Source organism: Eurosta solidaginis, chromosome 2 (genome assembly GCF_040869045.1).
Source record: "Eurosta solidaginis isolate ZX-2024a chromosome 2, ASM4086904v1, whole genome shotgun sequence".
NCBI classification, from domain to species: Eukaryota; Metazoa; Arthropoda; class Insecta; order Diptera; family Tephritidae; genus Eurosta; species Eurosta solidaginis.
In genome coordinates this window covers 190899185-190925145 of record NC_090320.1, presented here as the reverse complement: position 1 = coordinate 190925145, position 25961 = coordinate 190899185, and the positions used below count along the sequence as shown (strand labels likewise).

Below are 25961 nucleotides of genomic sequence, written 5' to 3'. Positions count from 1 at the left end.
GATATTCTGCCAGAGGTGATTGTCATTCAAAAGAATCGAATGAAGGAAAATAGCCAATCACTGATATATTTGGATTGCAATAGCCATAGCTATTAGCGATTTGTCAATAGCGGCGATGCAATCACCAATAGCGAAATATCGAGCCATCACTACCACTGATAATACTAATAAGTCTAATGCTCAAAAGGTTGACAACAATGCGGCATATACTAATACAAACACTAATGCAGTGTCGTGCTCTGCTGGCAATTTATCGTATGCTGATGCTGCAGCTAGCCCAGTTAATAATGCAAATGATGCAGATGAACCATCCGTTCAGGTTTCTGACAGAAAACGAAAGAGTGCAGCAAAAGAAATAACACAAATATCGTGTGTTGTTGTTAGTGGTAGCAATGTCAATGCCGAATTAGATGTATTTGTGCGGTACAAATGGATTAATTTGTCCTCGTTTAAGCCGTCTGTTACTGAGGAGAGTATTGTTAATTACATCTCTGATCACTTTGGCATTGCTGCTTCTAATATTGCTTGTTTTAAATTAGTAAAGGGAGATGTTGACATCAACTCTTTAGTGAGAGTCTCTTTTAAAGTTAGAGTGGTTGAAAATGAATACAGCAAACTTTTCAATGCTTCTCTTTGGCCCACTAATTTATACAATAAACCCTTCTGTTTTTTTCCAAAAGACGTAGAAATTTCCGCGGAGTCGTAGATTTGTCTGATACCTTTCGTAATGACCTCAATGTCTATTATCAGAATGTTAGGGGTCTAAATACTAAACTAGTGGATCTTTTTCTCCGAAGTCATGACTTCTGTTATGACGTTTTGGTTTTTACTGAGTCATGGTTGAAACCAACGGGGTTTAACTCTGAGATAATAGCAGACTCATACGAGATCTTTAGAAAAGACCGACAAAACAGAGTTGGTGAAGGCGTGTTAATCGCCGTACATACCAGGTATATAGAAAGTTTATATTTGCTACGTCTAGGTCTGTTGATTCTGTCTTAGTGGCTGGTGACTTCAATCTGCCCTTTGTGTCGTGGAATTTTATTGACGGAATGCTAGTTCCCACTGCTTCTAATGTTGTTTTCTACGAGTTTTTAAATGACCTTGCAGAAGTTGGTCTTTATCAACTGAACAGAATTCATAATAAATTTGGAAAATATCTTGATTTAGTATTTTCAGACGACACATCGAATTGTTCTGTAACTCGATGTGATCCAGTGGTGTTGCCTGAGGATGTTTATCATCCAGCACTTTCAATATACCTGGATTTTCTCAGTTTACCTGTGCGGAATACTACTGTTCCGAATGCGTCTTCTCGCCGGTTTCTGTTTAGGAAGGCCAATTGGTCTTTACTAATCGATGAAGTCTCTAAAATAACGTGGCCTGAGTAGGACGGAGATATTGAAGCGAGCTCCATTCATTTCACCAACGTTTTACATGCAATATTTCTCAAATGTGTGCCTTTTTCCAAAACCTCTTCAGCACCCTGCTTGGAGCTCTAGAGAAATTAGCTATCTAAAAGACAAAAAAAAACACTTGTTCAAGCGTTTCAAATTATCTGGTTCTAATATCTATCTTGCGCCTTAAGTACAGCACTCTACAGATAAGATGCTATAAGAATTATCTGATGAAGATTAAGCATAGGATATCTTCCAATCCAAAATCATTGTATTCCTTCGTCAACTCCAAAAGAAAAATTTAAGGGTTTCCTTCTGTAATGAAGTATAACGATCAGATCTCTAGTAATGACTCCGATATTGCAAATATGTCTGCTGACTTTTTTAAATCTAATTATTCGACTATCCCTGACTCCCCTCTGGTGGATTATCAATATACTTTACCTTCGCTTAACACAGTAGGTATCCCATATATTTAAACAGATGAGGTACTAAGGCATCTGGAAAGTCTGAAAATTTCCTACTCCAGTGGACCTGATGAAATACCATCTATTGTGCTAAGAACTTGCGCTCAATTTCTTTGTCAACCCCTTACCTGCTTATTTAATGCCTCTTTGAGGCAAGGGATATTCCCTAAGAAGTGGAAGGAGTCATTTATAATACCACTTTATAAAAGTGGGAGTAGATCTTGTGTCACAATCTATAGGGGAATAGCCAAACTTTGTGCTATTCCAAAACTATTTGAATCAATTGTCACAAAGCAACTGGCTTTTACAGTATCTTCAGAAAGCAAACCGTTGTGTTTAACAATTGCTTGTCTGAATTCATCAAGGTATCTTCTGGGAGTTCCCCAGGGCAGTCACCTTGGTCCAGTGTTGTTCCTGCTCTTCATGAATGACCTCCCAAATGTTTTGAAGAAAAAGATGGTCCAAGGAATTCAATGACCCCTGTGACTAAAACTCTTTTTTTATCGTTAGTAAGACCTATATTGGAATATGCTTCCATTATCTGGAACCCGCGTTATCAGATTCATAGCGAAAAATTGGAATCTGTCTTTTTTGCTTTTTGCTTTAAATCATTTGCCCTGTGATCCGTCAAGGAATCTACCGCCCTACTACAGCCGGTTAAAACTTTTACGGCTGCCGTCACTACAGAGCCGTAGGGAGATGCTTGGCGTTTTATTCATGGTAAAACTTTTAAGCGGGATGATAAACAGTCCATTTCTGCTTGGCGAAGTGATGCTTAATGTCGCTTTTAGGCCCTTTCGGTATTTCCAACCGCAATATTTAATTACCTGTAGATCGAATTTTCAAATGCATGGACCTCTTCGTTGTCTGTGTCAAGATTTCAATAATCACTGCAATAATATTGATACTTGTGACACACTCTACAGTATAAAAAAATATATACTCACTGTTTTGAACTCATAAGTTATTCAAAATTAACATGTTAAACTAAACCTGTTACCAGCTCCAGTTACTTTGGGCGGGTGGCTTGGAATCACGTCCTTTCCAACATCCCACGCATCGCAGCCCTACTCTTTGGTCTTAAATATACATCAGCTGCTCGAAATCACGTCCATTCCGACAGCACTAATAATCAATAGTTACGTTGGGCGGCTGGCTTGGAATCACGTCCTTTCCAACCTCCCACACATCGCAGCCCTACTCATTGTGTGTTAAATATACATCAGCTGCTCGAAATCACGTCCATTCCGACAGCACTAATAATCGATTCCGTTGCTCGGCATCACAGTCCATCCCGACAACTGATTTAATAATATATATACATATTTTATAATATAATTTTGCTCACTATGTATTAGGCCGGGTCGATTTGTGTGGAGGCAAAAAAATCGCCCATTGCTCTGTGAAAATCATATTCTAGGGATCAAAACAAGAAACTTTGCCGAAGGACCTATACCTCTAAAACGAATTCTGATGTCGCCCCCTTTGGGTCGTAGGGGCAAATTTTGAAAAATCCCACTTTGAAATGCCTATGTTTTTTCTTTTTGGAGTTTATTTTTCTCTTTAGAAATTTATTTAGTCAGAACATATGTACATGAAGAAATGAATTTAACTTAGTAATAGAGAAGAAATTAAAAAAAATTATTAGAAATTAGCGTTTTTACAACCCCCTTTTAAAACCAAGGCATCACTGTGATGCATTTGCATGTCGTAAACATAGTTGTGTGGGTTTTTTATTCAACCGTTTTAAAAAATGAAGGTATCACTGTGACACAATTGCAGATCGTAAAATTGCTTGTGTTGTTTTTTTAAGCCACCACAAGACACAGCAGGTAGAATTGAAATTGCCCCTACCCAAAAGTTCGACCCAAAGGGGGGACATCAGAATTCGTTTTAGAGGTATGGTTCCTTCGGCAAAGTTTCTTATTTTGATACCTAGAATACGATTTTCACAGAGCAATGAGCGATTTTTAAATCGACCCGCCCTACTATGTATTCTGTATTCTGTAATCCGTAATTATACTTAGTCTGATTAATTGTTAAATTTGTAGACTAATAAATAAATAAATAAATAAAAAAAATAAACTGGTGTAAACATTGACGATTGCCTTAAATTGCGTAGGGTACCGTATACCCTCCCTACCATAAAATTAATATGATCTGTGCATGTAAGGCTAGAATTTACCATAAAGCCAAGATTTTTTACTTTTTTAACTATTTTCATCAAAATTTTTATCAATATATATGGCTAGGAGGTTACCAATTACGACCTTGATTGGCAAAACATAAGATTTAATAGTGTTGAGGCAAAGATCATTGTTCGCATTTAAATACCGAGCCAAAAATGTGTCTTTGGAACACGCTCCTGACAGTTTTGAACGGGTATTAGCAGCCTACCACTGTCCTGTAGTATACCTTACTTAATTGGCGCTTAACCGTTTAAACGGTTATGGCCGTCCAACAAGGTGCGCCAGCCGCTTCTTCGCTCTGCCAACTGGCGCCAATTGGTCACGCCAAGGGAGTTTAAATCGTTTTCCACCTGATCCTTCCAGCGGAGTGGTGGAAAAATTTAACAACATACAATAGTAGGTGTGTAAATTACTTTGGATATAAGTTGAAGTTTTGAATTTGAGTCTTTATCCCGTAAACCTGAGAAGTTACCGCTGTGGTAAGATTCATTGTTGGTCACCCACCATTACAATTCGACGCTCATACCAACTGTAGGGGTTCGGAGCCAAAGGCATAATGTAATGATAGAAGGTGGAGGAAGATTTGACAGCTGTCATATCGACCCCCCTTAGCTTTAAGTTGTAGGGGGCATAAAAGAAGGGTAAAATAGTATAAAGGTAAGATAGTATTTAATTTCATACTCTTTTAAAATATAGAAAGTAGGTTAGGTTTCATGATTGTAGTGAAATTTTACGATAAAAACAATTAAGGACGGGACTATCTTAGGCTGTGCCGATCCAACAACAACTTATATGTTGCTGATACATATAGTTGCTGAGTGCCAGAAATAGTGCGCTATTTCTCCCCATAGCACCCAACAACAAAGACTTAATGCAAAGAAATCTTATGGAATTTCCCGCTACCCCCCTTGGCATGGTGTTCCCTAATTCCGCTCTCTGTAATCTCACAGTTAATGCTTTGTCAACTGCACCTACTACTACTCTTACATCATCTGTTGCTATTACTGAGACTCTACTAGTTCTACTACAAAGAAAACTTCTTCACCTGCATCTACATCTACATCTTCATCTAAAAACACCTCATCTTCTAAAGTCGCACATTCGTCTAAAACTACATCGACATCTGGTACTACTTCTACATCTAAAACTAAATCTACTGCATCCTCATCTAAATACACTAATGCAGACGCTAACAATCATAAAACAAATTCAAATATGCCCACTGATAATACTAAAAAGTCTAATGCTCAAAAGGTTGACAACAATGCGGCATATACTAATACAAATACTAATGCAGTGTCGTGCTCTGCTGGAAATTTATCGTATGCTGATGCTACAGCTAGCGCAGTTAATAATGCAAATGATGCAGATGAACCATCCGTTCAGGTTTCTGACAGAAAACGAAAGAGTGCAGCAAAAGAAATAACACAAATATCGTGTGTTGCTGTTAGTGGTAGCAATGTCAATGCCGAATTAGATGTATTTGTGCGGTATAAATATATTCATTTGTCCTCGTTTAAGCCGTCTGTTACTGAGGAGAGTATTGTTAATTACATCTCTGATCACTTTGGCATTGCTGCTTCTAATATTGCTTGTTTTGAATTAGTAAAGGGATATGTTGACATCAAGTCTTTAGTGAGAGTCTCTTTTAAAGTTCGAGTGGTTGAAAATGAATACAGCAAAATTTTCAATGCTTCTCTTTGGCCCACTAATTTATACAATAAACCCTTCCGTTTTTTTCCAAAAGACGTAGAAATTTCCGCGGAGTCGTAGATTTGTCTGATACCTTTCGTAATGACCTCAATGTCTATTATCAGAATGTTAGGGGTCTAAATACTAAACTAGTGGATCTTTTTCTCTGAAGTCTTGACTTCTGTTATGACGTTTTGGTTTTTACTGAGACATGGTTGAAACCAACGGGGTTTAACTCTGAGATATTAGCAGACTCATACGAGATCTTTAGAAAAGACCGACAAAACAGAGTTTGTGGAGGCGTGTTAATCGCCGTACATACCAGGTATATAGTTATATTTGCTACGTCTAGGTCTGTTGATTCTGTCTCAGTGGCTGGCGACTTCAATCTGCCCTTTGTGTCGTGGATTTTTATTGACGGAATGCTAGTTCCCACTGCTTCTAATGTTGTATTCTACGAGTTTTTAAATGACCTTGCAGAAGTTGGTCTTTATCAACTTAACAGAATTCATAATAAATTTGGAAAATATCTTTATTTAATATTTTCAGACGACACATCGAATTGTTCTGTAACTCGATGTGATCCAGTGGTGTTGCCTGAGGATGTTTATCATCCAGCACTTTCAATATACCTGGATTGTCTCAGTTTACCGGTGCGGAATACTACTGTTCCGAATGCGTCCTCTCACCGGTTTCTGTTTTGGAAAGCCAATTCGTCTTTACTAATCGATGAAGTCTCTAAAATAACGTGGCCTGAGGAGGACGGAGATATTGAAGCGAGCTCCATTCATTTCACCAACGTTTTACATGCAATATTTCTCAAATGTGTGCCTTTTTCCAAAACCTCTTCAGCACCCCCAGCTACTGCTTGGAGCTCTAGAGAACTTAGCTATCTAAAAGACAAAAAAACACACTTCTTCAAGCGTTTCAAATTATCTGCTTCTAATAGTGATTATGCTGCATATTCTATCTTGCGCCTTAAGTACAGCACTCTACAGATAAGATGCTATAAGAATTATCTGATGAAGATTAAGCATAGGATATCTTCCATTCCTTCGTCAACTCCAAAAGAAAAATTGAAGGGTTTCCTTCTGTAATGAAGTATAACGATCAGATCTCTAGTAATGACTCCGAGATTGCAAATATGTTTGCTGACTTTTTTAAATCTAATTATTCGACTATCCCTGACTCCCCTCTGGTGGATTATCAATATATGCTACCTTCGCTTAACTCAGTAGGTATCCCATATATTCAAACAGATGAGGTACTAAGGCATCTGGAAAGTCTGAAAATTTCCTACTCCAGTGGACCTGATGAAATACCATCTATTGTGCTAAGAACTTGCGCTCAATTTCTTTGTCTACCCCTTAAATGCTTATTTAATGCCTCTTTGAGGCAAGGGATATTCCCTAAGAAGTGGAAGGAGTCATTTATAATACCACTTTATAAAAGTGGGAGTATATCTTGTGTCACAATCTATAGGGGAATAGCCAAACTTTGTGCTATTCCAAAACTATTTGAATCAATTGTCACAAAGCAACTGGCTTTTACAGTATCTTCAGAAAGCAAACCGTTGTGTTTAACAATTGCTTGTCTGAATTCATCAAGGTATCTTCTGGAGTTCCCCAGGGCAGTCACCTTGGTCCAGTGTTGTTCCTGCTCTTCATTAATGACCTCCCAAATGTTTTGAAGAAAAAGATGGTCCAAGGAATTAAATGACCCCTGTCACTAAAACTCTTTTTTTATCGTTAGTAAGACCTATATTGGAATATGCTTCCATTATCTGGAACCCGCGTTATCAGATTCATAGCGAAAAATTGGAATCGGTCTTTTTTGCTTTTTGCTTTAAATCATTTGCCCTGGGATCCATCATGGAATCTACCGCCCTACTGCAGCCGGTTAAAACTTTTACGGCTGCCGTCACTACAGAGCCGTAGGGAGATGCTTGGCGTTTTATTCATGGTAAAACTTTTAACAGGGATGATAAACAGTCCATTTCTGCTTGGCGAAGTGATGCTTAATGTCCCTTTTAGGCCCTTTCGGTATTTCCAACCGCTATATTTAATTACCTGTAGATCGAATTTTCAAATGCATGAACCTCTTCGTTGTCTGTGTCAAGATTTCAATAATCACTGCAATAATATTGATACTTGTGACACACTCTACAGTATAAAAAAATATATACTCACTGTTTTGAACTCATAAGTTATTCAAAATTAACATGTTAAACTAAATCTGTTACCAGCTCCAGTTACTTTGGGCGGGTGGCTTGGCATCACGTCCTTTCCAACCTCCCACGCATCGCAGCCCTACTCATTGGGTGTTAAATATACATCAGCTGCTCGAAATCACGTCCATTCCGACAGCACTAATAATCAATAGTTACGTTGGGTGGGTGGCTTGGAATCACGTCCTTTCCAACCTCCCACACATCGCAGCCCTACTCATTGTGTGTTAAATATACATCAGCTGCTCGAAATCACGTCCATTCCGACAGCACTAATAATCAATAGTTACGTTGGGCGGGTGGCTTGGAATCACGTCCTTTCCAACCTCCCACGCATCGCAGCCCTACTCATCGTGTGTTAAATATACATCAGCTGCTCGAAATCACGTCCATTCCGACAGCACTAATAATCGATTCCGTTGCTCGGCATCACAGTCCATCCCGACAACTGATTTAATAATATATATACATATTTTATAATATAATTTTGCTCACTATGTATTAGGCCGGGTCGATTTGTGGGGAGGCAAAAAAATCGCCCATTGCTCTGTGAAAATCATATTCTAGGGATCAAAATAAGAAACTTTGCCGAAGGAACTATACCTCTAAAACGAATTCTGATGTCCCCCCCTTTGGGTCGTAGGGGCAAAAAAATCCCACTTTGAAATGCCTATGTTTTTTCTTTTTGGAGTTTATTTTTCTCTTTAGAAATTTATTTAGTCAGAACATATGTAAATGAAAAAATGAATTTAACTTAGTAATAGAGAAGAAATTAAAAAAAATTATTAGAAATTAGCGTTTTTACAACCCCCTTTTAAAACCAAGGCATCACTGTGATGCATTTGCATGTCGTAAACATAGTTGTGTGGGTTTTTTATTCAACCGTTTTAAAAAATGAAGGTATCACTGTGACACAATTGCAGATCGTAAAATTGCTTGTGTTGTTTTTTTTTAAGCCACCACAAGACACAGCAGGTAGAATTGAAATTGCCCCTACCCAAAAGTTCGACCCAAAGGGGGGACATCAGAATTCGTTTTAGTGGTATGGTTCCTTCGGCAAAGTTTCTTATTTTGATACCTAGAATACGATTTTCACAGAGCAATGAGCGATTTTTAAATCGACCCGCCCTACTATGTATGCATCTGTAATTTATTCTATAATCCGTAACTATACTTAGTCTGATTAATTGTTAAATTTGTAGACTAATAAATAAATAAATAAATAAAATAAACTGGGGGCCTACTCTGTATTGCGATGCGAAAGGCAGTGCGATGCGAAAATAAATTGCGATGCGAAAGGTAATTGGAACTCTGTAGCGCTATCGCATCGCTAACAATGTCGCTTTTTTATTTTTCGCTAATTTTTTGCTTGAGTATGCATCACTGACCAAACTCAAAGAAAGAGAACAAAAGAAACAAGGCGATTACAATTTCGGCAAACGATTAATTTTTGTTGAACAAATTAAAAAAAGGATTCTGTAGCATTATGGAACGATTTAAATGAAGGAAGGATTGATTTAAATGTAGAAATTCTCCCAGTTCAGAAATTGAACTGGAAGAAGTGAACGTGATAAATACAGAAAACGTGGAAAATCATAGAATGGGAATTATTGCTAGTTGTATCAGAGAACAAATAAAAAATGACATGATTTCCAATAGAAATGCTTTATAAAAAAGTGGTTTCGATTTAATTGTTATTTATTTATGTATTTTAAGTCCACTAGGATTACAAATTGTTGCTTTTGTGTTTGTTTTATTTTTTGAGTTGTCCTATATATTTTTAAATGAATATAAAGATATCAATTTATAAAATCATCAATTAATACTTACATATTTGAACAATGCGAATGCCTATTACTTGTAGCAAGAAAAATGCGAAAATGAATGCTGTTTGACATTCGCTTTCGCTTTAGAGAGTGCCGGCAATGCGAAAAGGGAGAAAAATTGCGAATGGGCAAAATATGAATGCGAAAGTCAAAATATACATGCGAATGTCAAGATACAGAGTACCGATTTTGCGATTTCGCGTATTTTTTCTTTCGCATCGCAATACAGAGTAGGCCCCCTGGTGTAAACATTGACGATTGCCTTAAATTGCGTAGGGTACCGTATACCCTCCCTACCATAAAATTAATATGATCTGTGCATGTAAGGCTAGAATTTACCATAAAGCCAAGATTTTTTACTTTGTCAACTATTTTCATCAAATTTTTATCAATATATATGGCTAGGAGGTTACCAATTACGATCTTCTTTCTAGAGCTTGGCAAAACATAAGATTTAGTAGTGTTGAGGCAAAGATCATTGTTCGCATTTAAAAACCGAGCCAAAAATGTGTCTTTGGAACACGCTCCTGACAGTTTTGAACGCGTATTAGCAGCCTACCACTGTCCTGTAGTATACCTTACTTAATTGGCGCTTAACCGTTTAAACGGTTATGGCCTTCCAACAAGGTGCGCCAGCCGCTTCTTCGCTCTGCCAACTGGCGCCAATTGGTCACACCAAGGGAGTTTAAATCGTTTTCCACCTGATCCTTCCAGCGGAGTGGTGGAAAAATTTAACAACATACAATAGTAGGTGTGTAAATTACTTTGGATATAAGTTGAAGTTTTGAATTTGAGTCTTTATCCCGTAAACCTGAGAAGTTACCGCTGTGGTAAGATTCATTGTTGGTCACCCACCATTACAATTCGACGCTCATACCAACTGTAGGGGTTCGGAGCCAAAGGCATAATGTAATGATAGAAGGTAGAGGAAGATTTGACAGCTGTCATATCGACCCCCTTATCTTTAAGTTGAGGGGGCATAAAAGAAGGGTAAAATAGTATAAAGGTAAAATAGTATTTCATTTCATATTCTTTTAAAATATAGAAAGTAGGTTAGGTTTCATGATTGTAGTGAAATTTTACGATAAAAACAATTAAGGACGGGACTATCTTAGGCTGTGCCGAAGACCTAATACCTTTCCTTTATGGACCTGAACGAAAATCTGATGAAATTTTAAAAATTCATAAAATCCGAACAATCAGTTGTATGGAATATATATTAAACACGCTCCTAGCTGTTAAAATTAAGAAATTATGAAAACTCCCTTATCCGAAAAATCGGTTGCATGCGATATATCGATTCGGTTTAGACAAATGATTCATCGGGCACCAAAGCATACCCACTCACTGAATTTCATCAAGATTAGAGCTGGATTTCGATTCGATTCTTAATCGATTTAATCGATCTTTTTTTTTAGAAATGTAGAATCGATTTTTTTTTTTAAATCGTTCGATTCTTTAGGCATCGAAGTTTTCATCACTATCTACGTTTGTTTTTATAAATTTAGCTTTATTGTGTTGATATCTTCGGGAGAAAGGAGAAAGATGAAGAAATTTCTTTGCACTTCTGGTAAGCAATATATTGAACATGTGTTTATCTATTTTGTAGTATGATTTTGTGTTCAGTACGAAATTAATACCACAGTTTTAGATTTTAGTAAGGCAATTGAAAGTGACTGAAGGGGAATTCAATCTTATAAGTAATCCAAAGATTCGCAGATCTATCAGTATTTTAGTCAAGTGCAGGGCCATTCTGCGAAATGCAAATCGTACGGAAAAAATGCACAACAGGTGGAAATACAACAATTTGTTAAATTACTTGAAGCGGTCATATCCAACGTTGATGGAAATCATCATCAACAGCTCTTATAGAATCCTTTTTTGAACCTAATAACAACAACTTAAGGAAGTCTCCGTCTGTAGATGAGCGAAAAAACAACTGGATTGTGCTTTGATTAGAATGATTGCCACAGATATGCAACCCTTTAGGATTGTCGAAGATAACGGATTCAGATCTTTTACACAATGCTTGGATCCTCGGTACGTTTTGCCTTAACGAGTAACATTAAGAAACACACCTTTAACAAATATATAAAATCAATACTTTTTATGACATAGACAGCAGCAAACACGAAAACAGAAGTGGCAATTTTTATAAAATTTCGTCAATTAAATTCCCTATTCCTTTTTATTTTCAATAAGCTAAGAAAATACTTCCATAAAGTTTTTAACTGAAACTACGCAAACCATGACACAAATTGCCGTATGTTGTCAATTGAAAGTTCCGTATACCTCATTGATTAAAAAGCTGCAAAACGTATACTGAGACCATGTTACCTTATGTATGTAATAAATACTTCCTTTTTATATGACGCTGGACATAGATCAATTATAATGCCGCAAACGAAGCGAGAACATTATATATATTGTAATAATCTAATATTATATTGTTACGAATATTAGCAAAACTAAGGAGTGCTGCCGTCTCTAAGCCGATTCTAAGCAGTGACGTGAATTCACATCCATAGATCAGTCATTATGTATCTACATAAACGAAACAATAATTGCGTCTACACATATGTACCATGTACGTATACGAGGAGCGGAGAGTCAATACACAAACACATGCATATATCTGAGATACTCCTATAAGTATACAATGAGAAAAACTATAAAATTGTGCAATTGTAGTTACAGCTGAAAAGTTTGAGAGCTGCTGGACTAGTAGATTCTGGAAGCGCCTAGAAGATGTATAAAATTGTGCAATTGAAGTTACAGCTGAGAAGTTTGAGAGCTGCTGGACTAGTAGATTCTGGAAGCGCCTAGAAGATGCGAAGGTTGAAATCAAAGAGTATAAAAGGCGACAATTGTAGAGGCGCTGGAATTCAGTTTGATTTGAGTTGTCAAGCAGTTTCGATTAAGACGATATCTAGCGAGCAATAGCAGTATTATTTTGAAAGAGTTTCATTTGAGCTATCAATCAGTTTGGTTATTAAGCAAGCTATTCGTTGCAAAGTATAAGTGTATTGTGAAGTACTTCAACAAAGGCCATTTCTCCATTATTCTTCTTTACAAGTACTACCGGTGAGCTCCATGGACCAGCTGATGGTTCGATATCGCCGCTGTCGCTCATTTCTTGAATGATTTGACTCACAACTTCCCGCTTCGCCAGTGGAACACTACGTGGAGCTTGACGGATCGGCCTCGCATCTCCAGTGTCAATTTGATGTTTCACAACGTTGGTGCGGCCTGGTTTAGAACCATCCTGGTCAAATATGTTCGCGTACTTTAGGATCAGTTGTTTTACTCTGATATGTTTTACTCTGATATGCTTCCTCTAGTCCATGCCGTGATGTCATTTGAAAGATCAGTATTACTAGCTGAAACGTGTTCCTAGAGCTGTTCACAGTTAATAACTACTTCAACCTCTTGGCATCTTCCCAAAATAGCTCCTTTAGTCAGTTTGAGTGGTGACTTGAACTCATTGAGTACTCTTACCGGAATACGTCCATCTTGTTTTGTCATAGCCAGGGTTTTTCCTACAAGTATGTTTAGTGCTGACTTGTTTGCTGCTTCGACAACCCACAATTTGTTTGTCCCACAATCTCCATCTACCTTTGCCCAGATGACTGCTTGGGATTTTGGTGGTATTTGCTGACTCTCTTCCACCAGAACTCGTTCACTGCTGTAGCCTCGTAGCCGAAATTAAGTGGTACATCCATGTTTTTATATCGCATCGTCTTGCTTTGCATGTCGATCTTGATGCCCTGGTCGATTAAGAAGTCCACTCCAATTATGATTTCATCAACAATTTCTGCCACTATAAAATTGTGTACTACCGTGACGTTCCCAATTGCGACTTCACATGATACTTCTCCTAGAACCGTGCTGTCTTCTCCAGTGGCTGTACGCGATCTTGCTCCATGCAATGGTCTTATCTTCTTGTTGACTAAATCCGCTCGAATGATGGAATGAGATGCACCCGTATCTAGTCAGTAAACGTTCCTTTCCATCCACATGTCCTCCGACAGTAAGATTGTTTGACCTTCTTCCAATTTGTGAGATAGAGATTATGGGGCATTCAATTGAGGGAGCCAGGTGTCGCCCCTTGCGGCTGACTCGCTTTAGTTTAACGATTGAGTGGACTTGGAGATTTGCTCATCTCCTTCAGCTCTGCGTTTACGGCCACCCACATTGTTGGAGCTATTGGGACCGGTGCTGCAATGTCGTGCAATATGACCTGGGTTGCCGTACTTGAAACATTTAAACATTTTTCTGTTGTGATCCCTTCAGTGCTTCCAAAATTGTGTCTGCCCAATCTGGTCTTTCCACTTCCAAACGATGAGCTTTGTATGCTGGTTTACTCAATAGTGAGGCCGTTTCCTGAGTCAATGCATGTGATACCGTGTCAGCAAATGTCAGCTTTGGGTTTGCGTATGTAGCTCGCTTCGTTTCCACGTCCCGTATGCCATTTATAAAACTCTGGATTTTTACCCTCTCGGTGTATTCCACGGGTGCGTTCGCATTTGCGAGATGAGCCAACCTTTCAATATCTGAAGCAAACTCCTGCAATGTCTCATTTACTTTTTGGTAGCGGTTTTGCAACTCAATTTGGAATATCTGCATTCTATGCTCGCTTCCATAACGTCTCTCGACAGCGGCCATCAATGCTTCATAGCTGTTCCGTTCGTACTCTGGAATCGTCTGTAAGATTTCCGCGGCAGGCCCTTTCAATGCCACGAACAGAGCTGCAACTTTATCTTCAGCATTCCAGTTGTTCACTGCTGCGATCTTCTCAAACTGTAACTTAAAGACCTGGAAAGGAACAGAGCCGTCAAAAGATGGAGTTTTTACCTTTGGATTGCTTGCTGAAACTGCTGGGCGATTAGTTGCAACTGCTCGATACGTCCTCTCAAAGCATCCACTTCGGCCTCGATTTTTTCCTCAAACTGTAAAATTTTTGTATCCTGTGCCTCCAGCTTCGATGTTACCCGTATCTCCTGTGCCTCCAACTGCTCAGCCAACTGAGATGTCATATATGTCTTTTGCTCTTCAAGTTGGGATGCCATATATGTCTTCTGCTCTTCCAGTTGTGATGACATACATATTTGTGGATATTTGTGATGACATTTCTGTTATACGTGCCTCTTGCGCTTCCAGTTGTGATGACATGTTTGTGGATATTTGTGATGACATTTCTGTTATACGTGCCTCTTGCGCTTCCAGTTGTGATGACATATTTGTGGATATTTGTGATGACATTTCTGTTATACATGCTTCTTGCGCTTCCAGTTGTGATGACATGTGGATATTTGTGATGACATTTCTGTTATACGTGCCTCTTGCGCTTCCAGTTGGGATGCCAATTGCCACGACATTGATGCTACTGTCGATGTTTGTGCAGATATTGCAGCCAATATCATGTTCAAGTCTGTGCTCGTAACTGTATGCGATGTTTCGTTTTTCTCTTCAATTTTTGTTGTTGTTTCGTCCCCATCAGGATAAAAGACAAACTCGTCCACATCAATTCCTTGCGACTCCATTACCTCTCGTAGCCGTGCTTGAAGTTCGGTCTTATTGCCGGTTGTATTTAATCCACGGTTATCCAACTCCTTTTTCAGTTGCTGGATCTTCAATTCACTGAACTTTGCCATGTCCAAGTTGTATTCCCAATCTTCGGAATTTATTCAACAATTCCTCTTCTGACACCAATTGTAACGATTTTTACTTGCAAATCCTCTTATTTGCCCTTTTGCTAAGTTCGTATCACTAAACTGTTGAATAAATAACTCCAATATTGAATAATGGAAAAATGGCCTTTATTGAAGTACTTCACAATACACTTATACTTTGCAACGAATAGCTTGCTTAATAACCAAACTGATTGATAGCTCAAATGAAACTCTTTCAAAATAATACTGCTATTGCTCGCTAGATATCGTCTTAATCGAACTGCTTGACAACTCAAATCAAACTGAATTCCAGCGCCTCTACAATAGTCGCCTTTTATACTCTTTGATTTTAACCTTCGCATCTTCTAGGCGCTTCCAGAATCTACTAGTCCAGCAGCTCTCAAACTTCTCAGCTGTAACTGCAATTGCACAATTTTATACATCTTCTAGGCGCTTCCAGAATCTACTAGTCCAGCAGCTCTCAAACTTCTCAGCTGTAACTACAATTGCACAATTTTATAGTTTTTCTCATTGCATACTTATAGGAGTATCTCAGATATACATATGCATGTGTTTGTGTATTGACTCTCCGCTCCTCGTATACGTACATGGTACATATGTGTAGACGCAATTATTGTTTCGTTTATGTAGATACATAATGATTGATCTATGGATGTGAATTCACGTCACTGATTAGCATCGGCTTAGAGACGCCAGCACTCCTTAGTTTTGCTAATATTCGTAACAATATTATAAATGGGAAAGTTTGGATGTTTAGATGTTTGGATGTTTGTACAGACGTTTGTTTTTGTGACTCAATCACGCAAGAACGGCTGGACCGATTTGGATGAAATTTGGCACACATATAGCCAATAGGAGGATCTACTAGCTATATATTTTTCAAAAGGGGGGAGGTCCCCGCCCCCTACGAACAGTTATAATTTAATTATTATATTTTTTAGTCTTTGCGACTGAATCACGCCAGAACGGCTACACGGATTTTGATGAAATTTGGGATACAGACAGTAATCTACTAACGAAATTTTTTCCGAACATGGAAAGAGGGGTGGGGGTCCCACGACCCCTTCGAGCAATTACTTTTTAATAATTTTTACACATTATAACTTTACGTATACTGGCCTTCACCAATATCACAGACTCAATGGGCCAAATAAGTCGAAGGCTTACAAAGTGAGCAGTGACACCCTCCGCCCCCTCCCCCCTTGCTCTTCCCTCTGGTGTAAAATCTATAAATAGTTATAACTCAATATAAATTTTCTCCTAAATCAATAGTTTTTGGTATCTGGCACATACAGATCGAGATCTAAACAATTTTGGAAAAACGAGCAGCGGTCCTTCTCCTCCCGCCATCCGCCCTCCTTCAATTGTTTTTATTAGCACGCTTTTATTAGCTTTACCTGTATGTTTTTTTGTAACCCTTCATTCGCTCCAACGCGCCTGCTGCCTTATTAAAATGGTTCTACAATTAGCTTCGCCTTATTTGTAATCCCGTTGGGGTCCTATCGAGACCCTTCCGGGAACATTTTTGGATGGTTTTCGGGATCCGTCCGGGATCCCGCAAGGTAATTTCGGGACTTTTTCGGTACTATTTCGGGATCATTTTGGGACCCTTCCGGGATCATTTCTGTATAGTTTTCGGGATCCGTCCGGGATCCCGTCGGGGATATTTTGGGATATTTTCGGGACTCTTCCGGGATCATTTAGGGACCTTTCCGGCATCATTTCTGGATGGGTTTCGGGATCCGTTCGGCATCCCGTCGGGGTATTTTCGGGATCATTTACGTACCTTTGAGAGAGAAATTCTTGATGGTTTCCGGGATCATTACGGGACTTTTTCGGGGTCATTTTGGGTCCCTTCCGCAATCATTTTTGGATGGTTTTCGGGAACCCTCCGGGATTCCGTCGGGTTAATTTCGGGACTTTTTCGGGATCATTTGGTCACTTCCGGCATCATTTCTGGATGGTTTTCGGAATCCGTCCGGGTCCATTTCGGGACTATTACGGGATCATTTGAAGACCTTTCCGGCATCATTTCTGCATAGTTTCCGGGATCCGTCAGGAATCATTTCGGTACTATTAGGGGATCATTTCGGCACTTTTTTCCGACTAATACGGGATTATTTGCGGACCCTTTCGGCATCACTTCCAGATGGTTTTCGGGATCCGTCCGGGATCCCGTCGGAATTTTTTCTGGACTTTTTCTGGACTATTTAGGAATAATTGCGGCGCCTTTAGAGATCAATTCTGGATGGTTTTCGGGATCCGTCCGAGATCCCGTCATTGTAATTTCGGGACTTTTTCTGGACTATTTCGGAATCATTTTGGGACCCCTCCTTGATAATTTTTGCATGATTTTCGGGATCTGTCCGTGATCCCTTCGGAGTTATTTCGGGACTATTCCGAACTATTTCGGGATGATTTGCCGACCCTTCATAGATCAATTTTGGATGGTTTTCGGGATCCGTCCGGGATCCCGTCAGTGTCATTTCGGGACTTTTTCGGGACTATTTCGGAATCATTTTGGGACCCCTCCTTAATAATTTCTGCATGATTTTCGGGATCTGTCCGGGATCCCGTCGGAGTTATTTCGGGACTTTTTCGGGACTATTTTGGGATCATTTTGGGACCATTTCGGTATTATTTCTGAAAGATTTTCGGGATTCGTCCGGGATCCCGTCGGAGTTATTTCGGGACTTTTCCGGGATCATTTGGGGATCCCTCCAGATTCATGGATGGTTTTCGTGATCCCGTCAGGGTCAAATCGGGACTTTTTCGGAACTATTTCGAGATCATTTGGAGACCCTTCCGGCATTATTTCGGGATGTTTTTCAGGATCCATACGGAATCCCGTCAGTGTACTTTCGGAACTTTTTCAGGGCTATATCGGGTTCCGTCAAAAACATTTCGGGACTTTTTTGGGAGTATTTCGGGGATATATACTTCAGGAATAATTTCTGGATGATTTTCGGGATTCCTGCAGGATCCCGTCAGGATCACTTTGTGACCCCTCGGGGATAATTTCTTGATCATTTTCGGGATCTGTCCGGGATCCCGTCGGAGTTATTTCGGAACTTTTTTCTGGATTATTTCGTGATCATTTTGGGACCCTTCCGGGATAATTTCTGTATGATTTTCGGGATCTGTCCGGGATTCCGTCGGAGTTTTTTCGGGACTATTTCGCAATCATTTGCGGACCCTTCAGACATCAATTCTGGATGGTTTTCTGGATCCCATCATTGCTGCTAATTATTCGTAATTAAAATTCGGTATGTTTTATCTTCAATCTAACACAGCTTTTTCGTTCTATTTTTGAGTTTTTTTTTTTTTAGATGAATCGTGTAACGAACTGTTATAACTATAATTACACTTTTTGTAATATTTTAACCAAAAGCAACACTATTTTCATCTAAAAAATTCTCTTTGGTTTTAACTAATTGTAGTTTCACTCCTTTGTTCTATGAGTAGTAATTCTTTCACCCCTCTCATATCAGTTAATTTAATTTAAAAACAAAATGTATTTTTTTTTTTTTTGGAAAAAATTGTATTGTACTATTCATGAAAGCGTTCCTTTCAGCTTATCTTCTCATTTAGTTCTTTTTTTTTACTAAATTACAAAAATAAAATACATTAGACAAAAATAATTTTTAAACAGATAACTTGATAAGCAGGCTAACGTGAATAGCACATATATTTTATTTTCTCCTTGCGGACGGGGCCACGGGTAGGGGCTTGTAAGTATTAAAGAAGAAAGTGTATTGGTTATTGTTCAAAAGGTTGGTTTCCCTACATTTTGAAATAAAAGATTCAAAAAAACGCAAAAAGTATGACATTTCGGTAAAGACTATACTAATTATCTCACTCCGATGAAAGGATCAATTGAATACCCATTTGGCATTCCTTGATGATTCCAATTTTGTCGGCTGACAACAACAACAACAGAAAATGTCCAGATTTATTCGTCGGGAAAAATCGTGGTAAAATGGTTAAGTACGTGAGCAAGAACATTGTTACAAAGAATAAGCAAAATTTGGTACGATTTAATCGATTAAATCGATTTTTTTCTAGAATCGAATCGAAAAAATCGATTCTTAAAAAAATCGAATCGAATCCAGCTCTAATCAAGATATCTATCTGTCTCCTTTAAGACCTTAACATTTTCAACCAACTTTGATATTCCATTTTATTTTCATGAAAGGTATAGTAATAAGACTTAATTTGCTTTATGCAATTATAAAATTTTGAAGCTTGCCTATTATTTAACGTATTAAACGCACTTGAAATTTTCTCTCATATAAATTATTCGATCTAAGGGGTTTTCACCATATGTTAACGATTAGTTAATCGCTGGTCCTGAAAACGTCCCTAAGCATATATTTTATTTCGCCAAAATATTTCTCAAACATTTTGGGATTTAGGTAAATCAATACAAGGAACGTGCACCGGATTAAAATTGTAACCGGTTCGGTTCAGCGATTTAAACAGTTTTTTGGACTATTGGATTGGTTCATCAAAGCGGTTCTTTGATTCTTTAAACTGGGTTTTGGGGTTTGGCTTTATTCGCCTGATATTGCAGAATGGAGTACGACGATAATCAATGCAGACACTGATTCCAGAATCTTCAATGAACTGAGCTGGCATATTTTGCCATACATTTGGCATAAGGCCGCCACATCGAAAATAAGTTACAGAAATCTTTCTGCTTTCGCGGCTGAATTTAGCTCGTCGCTAAAAAAATGGCGAGCTTGGCTATAGTAATCGGTAAACAGTCAACACATTTAACCAAGCTTTCCCTGACGGTGCACGTCTTAAAGCCCAATAAGAGATCAGCTTCCAAGTCACGTACCCGTGCCGATGCACTTTAAATGTCAGGTCCATTAACGGGGTCAGTGCCCGATCAATTGATGTCTGGACGGCAGACGCTGACACAACCGCCATCCAAAAGATGCAATGGATGGCTCAAGGAATGTTAGTTTAGTAATAATTTACGACAGGGTCGACTACTAACATACGTCCAAAATTGTCAATAGAGTGTCATAACCTTGGTAAAAACAATCCGAAGATCAGTAAAGAGATATGTGGTGGCAAACAAATTTAAAATTTTCATGTGGTTGTTCCTATTTTGATAATTTTTTTGTTATGCAGAAATTGGTTTTGCGTGGATATAATTTGTATCCTCAATATCGAAAGATGTGCTCAAAAGTATTACGGATCCATCCCGTGTTTCGGGAGCGATCCGGGGTCGTTTTTCAGTTTTTGTTAACATCTTTTGAAAGAAGAAAAGTTCTTTTTTGTCGCCTTCCAAGTTGTTGGTAGCGAGATCAAGGTGTATGTTTGGACATTTTTGGACATGTGTGGACGTGAGAATCAATAGAATAGTAGAGGGCTCCGACGGTACTGCTGGCACCCTAAGACTGGACATCGTCATACGGGACGAAGTAAGCCGACGCATCACTCTGATCGACGTGGCTATTCGGAGATAGTCGATTTCATGAAGCGGCACAACATCCGCATTGCTGCGATTCAAGAGACTAAACTCACAGCAAGATCTGCATTGCAGACCTGCTCTGGGTACAATGTCCACAGAAAAGATCGCGAGAGCGGAAATGGAGGCGGACTCGCGTTTATCATACACCACTCTGTGCAATATTATATATTTGATCCTGGCATCGACCGCAGGGACAATGTCTTAGAACGTCAAGGCCTATCTGTTCGGTCAGGCGATGCAAACCTAGAAATCATCAACATCTACATCCCTCCTGCCACCTGTTGCCCCAGTGGACACCGCCCTAATATCAGCGCCTTACTCACTGGCAACAATCGCATTACCTTAGGCGATTTCAATTCCCATCACGATCTATGGCATTCAAATTTGCGGGCGGACAGTAGGGGTGAGATGTTGGCGGATCAAATAGAAGAAACGACGTTCTGCACAATAAACGGAGACGCCCCCACACGTATGGTAGGAAGCTGTCAGTTCCCCAGATATCTCAATCGTGAGCGCAGAACACGTAAACTGCGTCAACTGGCAGCCGATGGTAACACCTGCCTATACTTATTTCGCTCGAGCGTACTGCCGACTTCCTCACAGAAAAACGCACTTTCATAAACTTCAAAAAAGGAAAGTGGGACGAATATAAATCTTTTACAGACAACCTCTTTGCTGCCCTCCCTATCCCGACTGATGCCCGCCAAGGGGAGCGTGCCTTCCGCAAGGTCATTGAATCCGTCTCGGCACGTTTCATTCCCGCCGGGAGAATTCCCGAAATTCGGCCCCACTTCCCGGCGGAGGCCGCAAACTTAGCGAAAGAACGTGACCTTATAAGACAGCTTGATCCAGGCGACCCCCAAATAAGGGATATAAACCAACGCATCAGATTGCTTGTGGATGAACACAAGCGGGCGAAATGGGAGGAGCACCTAAGAGGTTGTAACCTCTCTACCTGTGTAGGTAAACTTTGGTCCACCGTAAAGTCCCTATCGAATTCGTCTAAGCACAAAGACAAAGATTCCATCGCCTTTGGCGATAAAGTGCTGTCGGATGGGAAAAAATGCGCGAGCGCTTTCTGCCGACAATATATAATGCATTCTATGGTCGACAAAGATAGAGCCAACAGACAAGCACATAAACACAAATTCAGCGCGTCACCAATCGCCATCACCGCTTAAGAGGTTGAGGACGCCATTGGTCACGCTAAACCATCCAAAGCAGTGGGCCCAGACGGCTTAGCCATGCCGATGCTTAAAAACCTAGGGAATGAGGGTTTCAAATATTTAGCGCATGTCTTCAACCTGTCTCTTTCCACCTTTGTCATAGCCGAGAAATGGAAAATGGCCAAGGTGGTCCCGCTAGTAAAGCCTGGGAAACCAGCTAACATAGGAGTCGTATCGTCCGATATCTCTCCTATCGCCAGTAGCAAAGACGCTTGAAGCCATTTTGCTCCCCTATTTCCAAGCAAATTTGCAACTAGCCTGTCATCAGCATGGCTTCAGAAAACTCCATAGCACTACCACCGCGCTAAATGCCATTAGCACCCAGATAAATTGCAGTTTAAATCAAAACGCCCACCATAGAACAGTACTCGTAGCGCTAGACCTATCAAAAGCTTTTGATACGGTCAACCATGGCTCGTTACTGCAAGACCTGGAAGGGTCTACCCTTCCCCCATGTCTTAAAAGGTGGACCGCAAATTATCTGGGTGGTTGTTGTTGTTGTTGTTGTTGTAGCAATGCTCGCCCCACCTAATAGCCGCGACCGATCACAAATTGTCATCAATATCCTCTAACGGGAGTCCAAGGAAACTTGCCGTTTCAACAGGGGTGGCCCATAAGGAAAGGGTTGTTAGAGGCGTTGGTTCCACATTACAATTAAAGAGATGGTTGGTGTCATGTGGGGACACATTGCAAGCAGGGCATACATTTTGTATGTCGGGGTTGATTCTGGATAGGTAAGAGTTTAACCTGTTACAGTATCCAGAACGAAGTTGAGCAAGAGTGACACGCGTTTCCCTGGGGAGTATGCGTTCCTTTTCTGCGAGTTCTGGATATTTTTCTTCAAGTACTGGATTCACCGGGCAATTCCCGACATAAAGGTCCGACGCCTGTCTATGGAGTTCACCAAGGACCTGCTTGTGTTTTTCCGCTTCATACGGCTGGGTTCTCAGGTGCCGTATTTCCTCAAAATGCTTACGGAGATGACTCCTTAGGCCCCTAGGCGGTGCTGGTTCGTCAATCAGATGTCTGTTGGGATGCCCAGGTTTCTGGGTATTCAACAGAAACTGTTTGGTCAGCATCTGGGTGGTCGGCAGGCATCGGTGCAATTTAGAAACGAAACATCAAAACCAAGAAGAATTAAACAAGGGGTGGCACAGGGTGGTGTCCTGTCCCCACTTTTGTTTAATTTCTACATATCTAAGCTACCTTCGACACCGGAAGGAGTCACAATCGTTTCCTACTCCGATGACTGCACAATAATGGCCACAGGCCCAGGCCCACAGATCGATGAGCTTTGCAATAGAATAAACGGCTACCTCCCTGATCTCTCCAGTTTTTTCGCCTCGCGAAACCTGGCATTATCACCGACTAAATCTTCCGCGACCTTATTTACAACATGGACGTCCCAAATGTCGAGCATTTTGAACATCCACGTCGATGGCACTACGCTACCGACTGTCCTACACCCCAAAATCTTGGGTGTGACGTTTGATCAGAATCTACATTTTGGTGAGCATGCAGCCGCAATTGTTCCGAGAATTCAGAGCCGTAACAAAATCCTCAAATCCCTCGCTGGCAGTACTTGGGGAAAAGATAAAGAAACGCTCATGACTGCATACAAAGCAATTAGCCAGCCGGTTACGTGCTACGCGTCACCCTTATGGTCGCCAAACCTCAAAATTACCCACTGGAAGAAGCTACAGGCCTGCCAAAATACTGCTCTCAGAATCGCCACGGGCTCTCTTCTTTGGTCCCCAGAACACCATCTGCATAATGAGGCGAGAATACTCCCCATCAAGGAGAGAAATGAGATGCTGACCAAACAGTTCCTGTTGAATACCCAGAAACCTGAGCATCCCAACAGACATCTGATTGATGAGCCAGCACCGCCTAGGGGCTTAAGGAGTCATCTCCGTAAGCATTTTGAGGAAATACGGCACCTGAGAACCCAGCCGTATGAAGCGAAAAACTTGGTGAACTCCACAAACAGGAGTCGGACCTTTATGCCGGGAATTGCCCGGTGAATGCAGTACTCAAAGAAAAGTATCCAAAACTCTCGGAAGAGGAACGCATACTCCCCAGGGAAACGCGTGTCACTCTTGCTCAACTTCGTTCTGGATACTGTAACAGGTTAAACTCTTACCTATCCAGAATCAACTCCGACATACAAAATGTATGCCCCGCTCTCAATGTGTCCCCACATGACACCAGCCATCTCTTTAATTGTAATGTGGAACCAACGCCTCTAACACCCCTTTCCTTATGGTCCACCCCTGTTGAAACAGCAAGTTTCCTTGGACTCCTGTTAGAGGATATTGATGACAATTTGTGATCGGTCGCGGCTGTTGGGTGGGGCGAAGCACTGCTACAACAACAACAACAAGCGAAAAAACACAAGCAGGTCCTTGGTGAACTCCACAAACAGGCGTCGGACCGTTATGCCGGGAATTGCCCGGTGAATCCAAAACTCAAAGAAAAGTATCCAAAACTCTCGAAAGAGGAACGCATACTCCCCAGGGAAACGCGTGTCACTCTTGCTCAACTTCGTTCTGGATACTGTAACAGGTTAAACTCTTACCTATCCAGAATCAACCCCGACATACAAAATGTATGCCCCGCTCTCAATGTGTCCCCACATGACACCAACCATCTCTTTAATTGTAATGTGGAACCAACGCCTCTAACACCCCTTTCCTTATGGTCCACCCCTGTTGAAACAGCAAGTTTCCTTGGACTCTGTTAGAGGATATTGATGACAATTTGTGATCGGTCGCGGCTGTTGGGTGGGGCGAAGCACTGCTATAACAACAACAACAACAACAAGCGAAAAAACACAAGCAGGTCCTTGGTGAACTCCACAAACAGGCGTCGGACCGTTATGCCGGGAATTGCCGGTGAATCCAGTACTCAAAGAAAAGTATCCAAAACTCTCGGAAGAGGAACGCATACTGCCCAGGAAAACGAGTGTCAATCTTGCTCAACTTCGTTCTGGATACTGTAACAGGTTAAACTCTTACCTATCCAGAATCAACCCCGACATACAAAATGTATGCCCCGCTCTCAATGTGTCCCCACATGACACCAACCATCTCTTTAATTGTAATGTGAAATCAACGCCTCTAACACCCCTTTCCTTATGGTCTACCCCTATTGAAACAGCAAGTTTCCTTGGACTCCCGTTAGAGGATATTGATGACAATTTGTGATCGGCTATTGTATTGTGGCTATTCCGTTCGAAAATAGAGGCGATGCTTTTAAGGAGGCCCGGCAGCAAAAGCTACAGAAATACCAGCCTCTTGCTGACCAGCTGTCGACACTTGGCTACGAAGTCAGAGTGGAGGCGTTTATAGTTGGAGCACTGGGCGGATGGGACCCGGCAAACGAAAGAGTCATAAACCTTCTGAACATAACGCGCTATTACGCAAGCCTGATGAGGAGGCTCATGATAAGCGATACCATCCGCTGGTCTCGGGACATCTATGTGGAGCACGTAAGTGGTACCAGACAATACTGTGACACACCACCATGAAAATGACAAAACCATCAAGTTACAGCCAATAAATGTTTTGTTGAAAAATTATAAATTATTAATTGTTATTATCTGTTATATGTGATGTTTAGTTATCATTTAAAGTCCTCGTGATTGAAATATATTTTTTGTCAGCAACATGTCAACCTTTACTAATTGTAAGGAAGTTTAAAAATTTAAAAATATATATAAAGGAAAACTGCAAATAAAAATCCCATACCAGATATATG

At 40.3% G+C, this 25961-nt stretch overlaps 1 protein-coding gene across 1 annotated transcript in view; it reads right to left on the bottom strand.

The window, feature by feature from the left end:
* Positions 1 to 25961, bottom strand: part of Tmem214 (Transmembrane protein 214) — a 99837-nt gene that overhangs the window by 72320 nt on the left and 1556 nt on the right. The gene's annotated exons all lie outside the window — the stretch shown is intronic.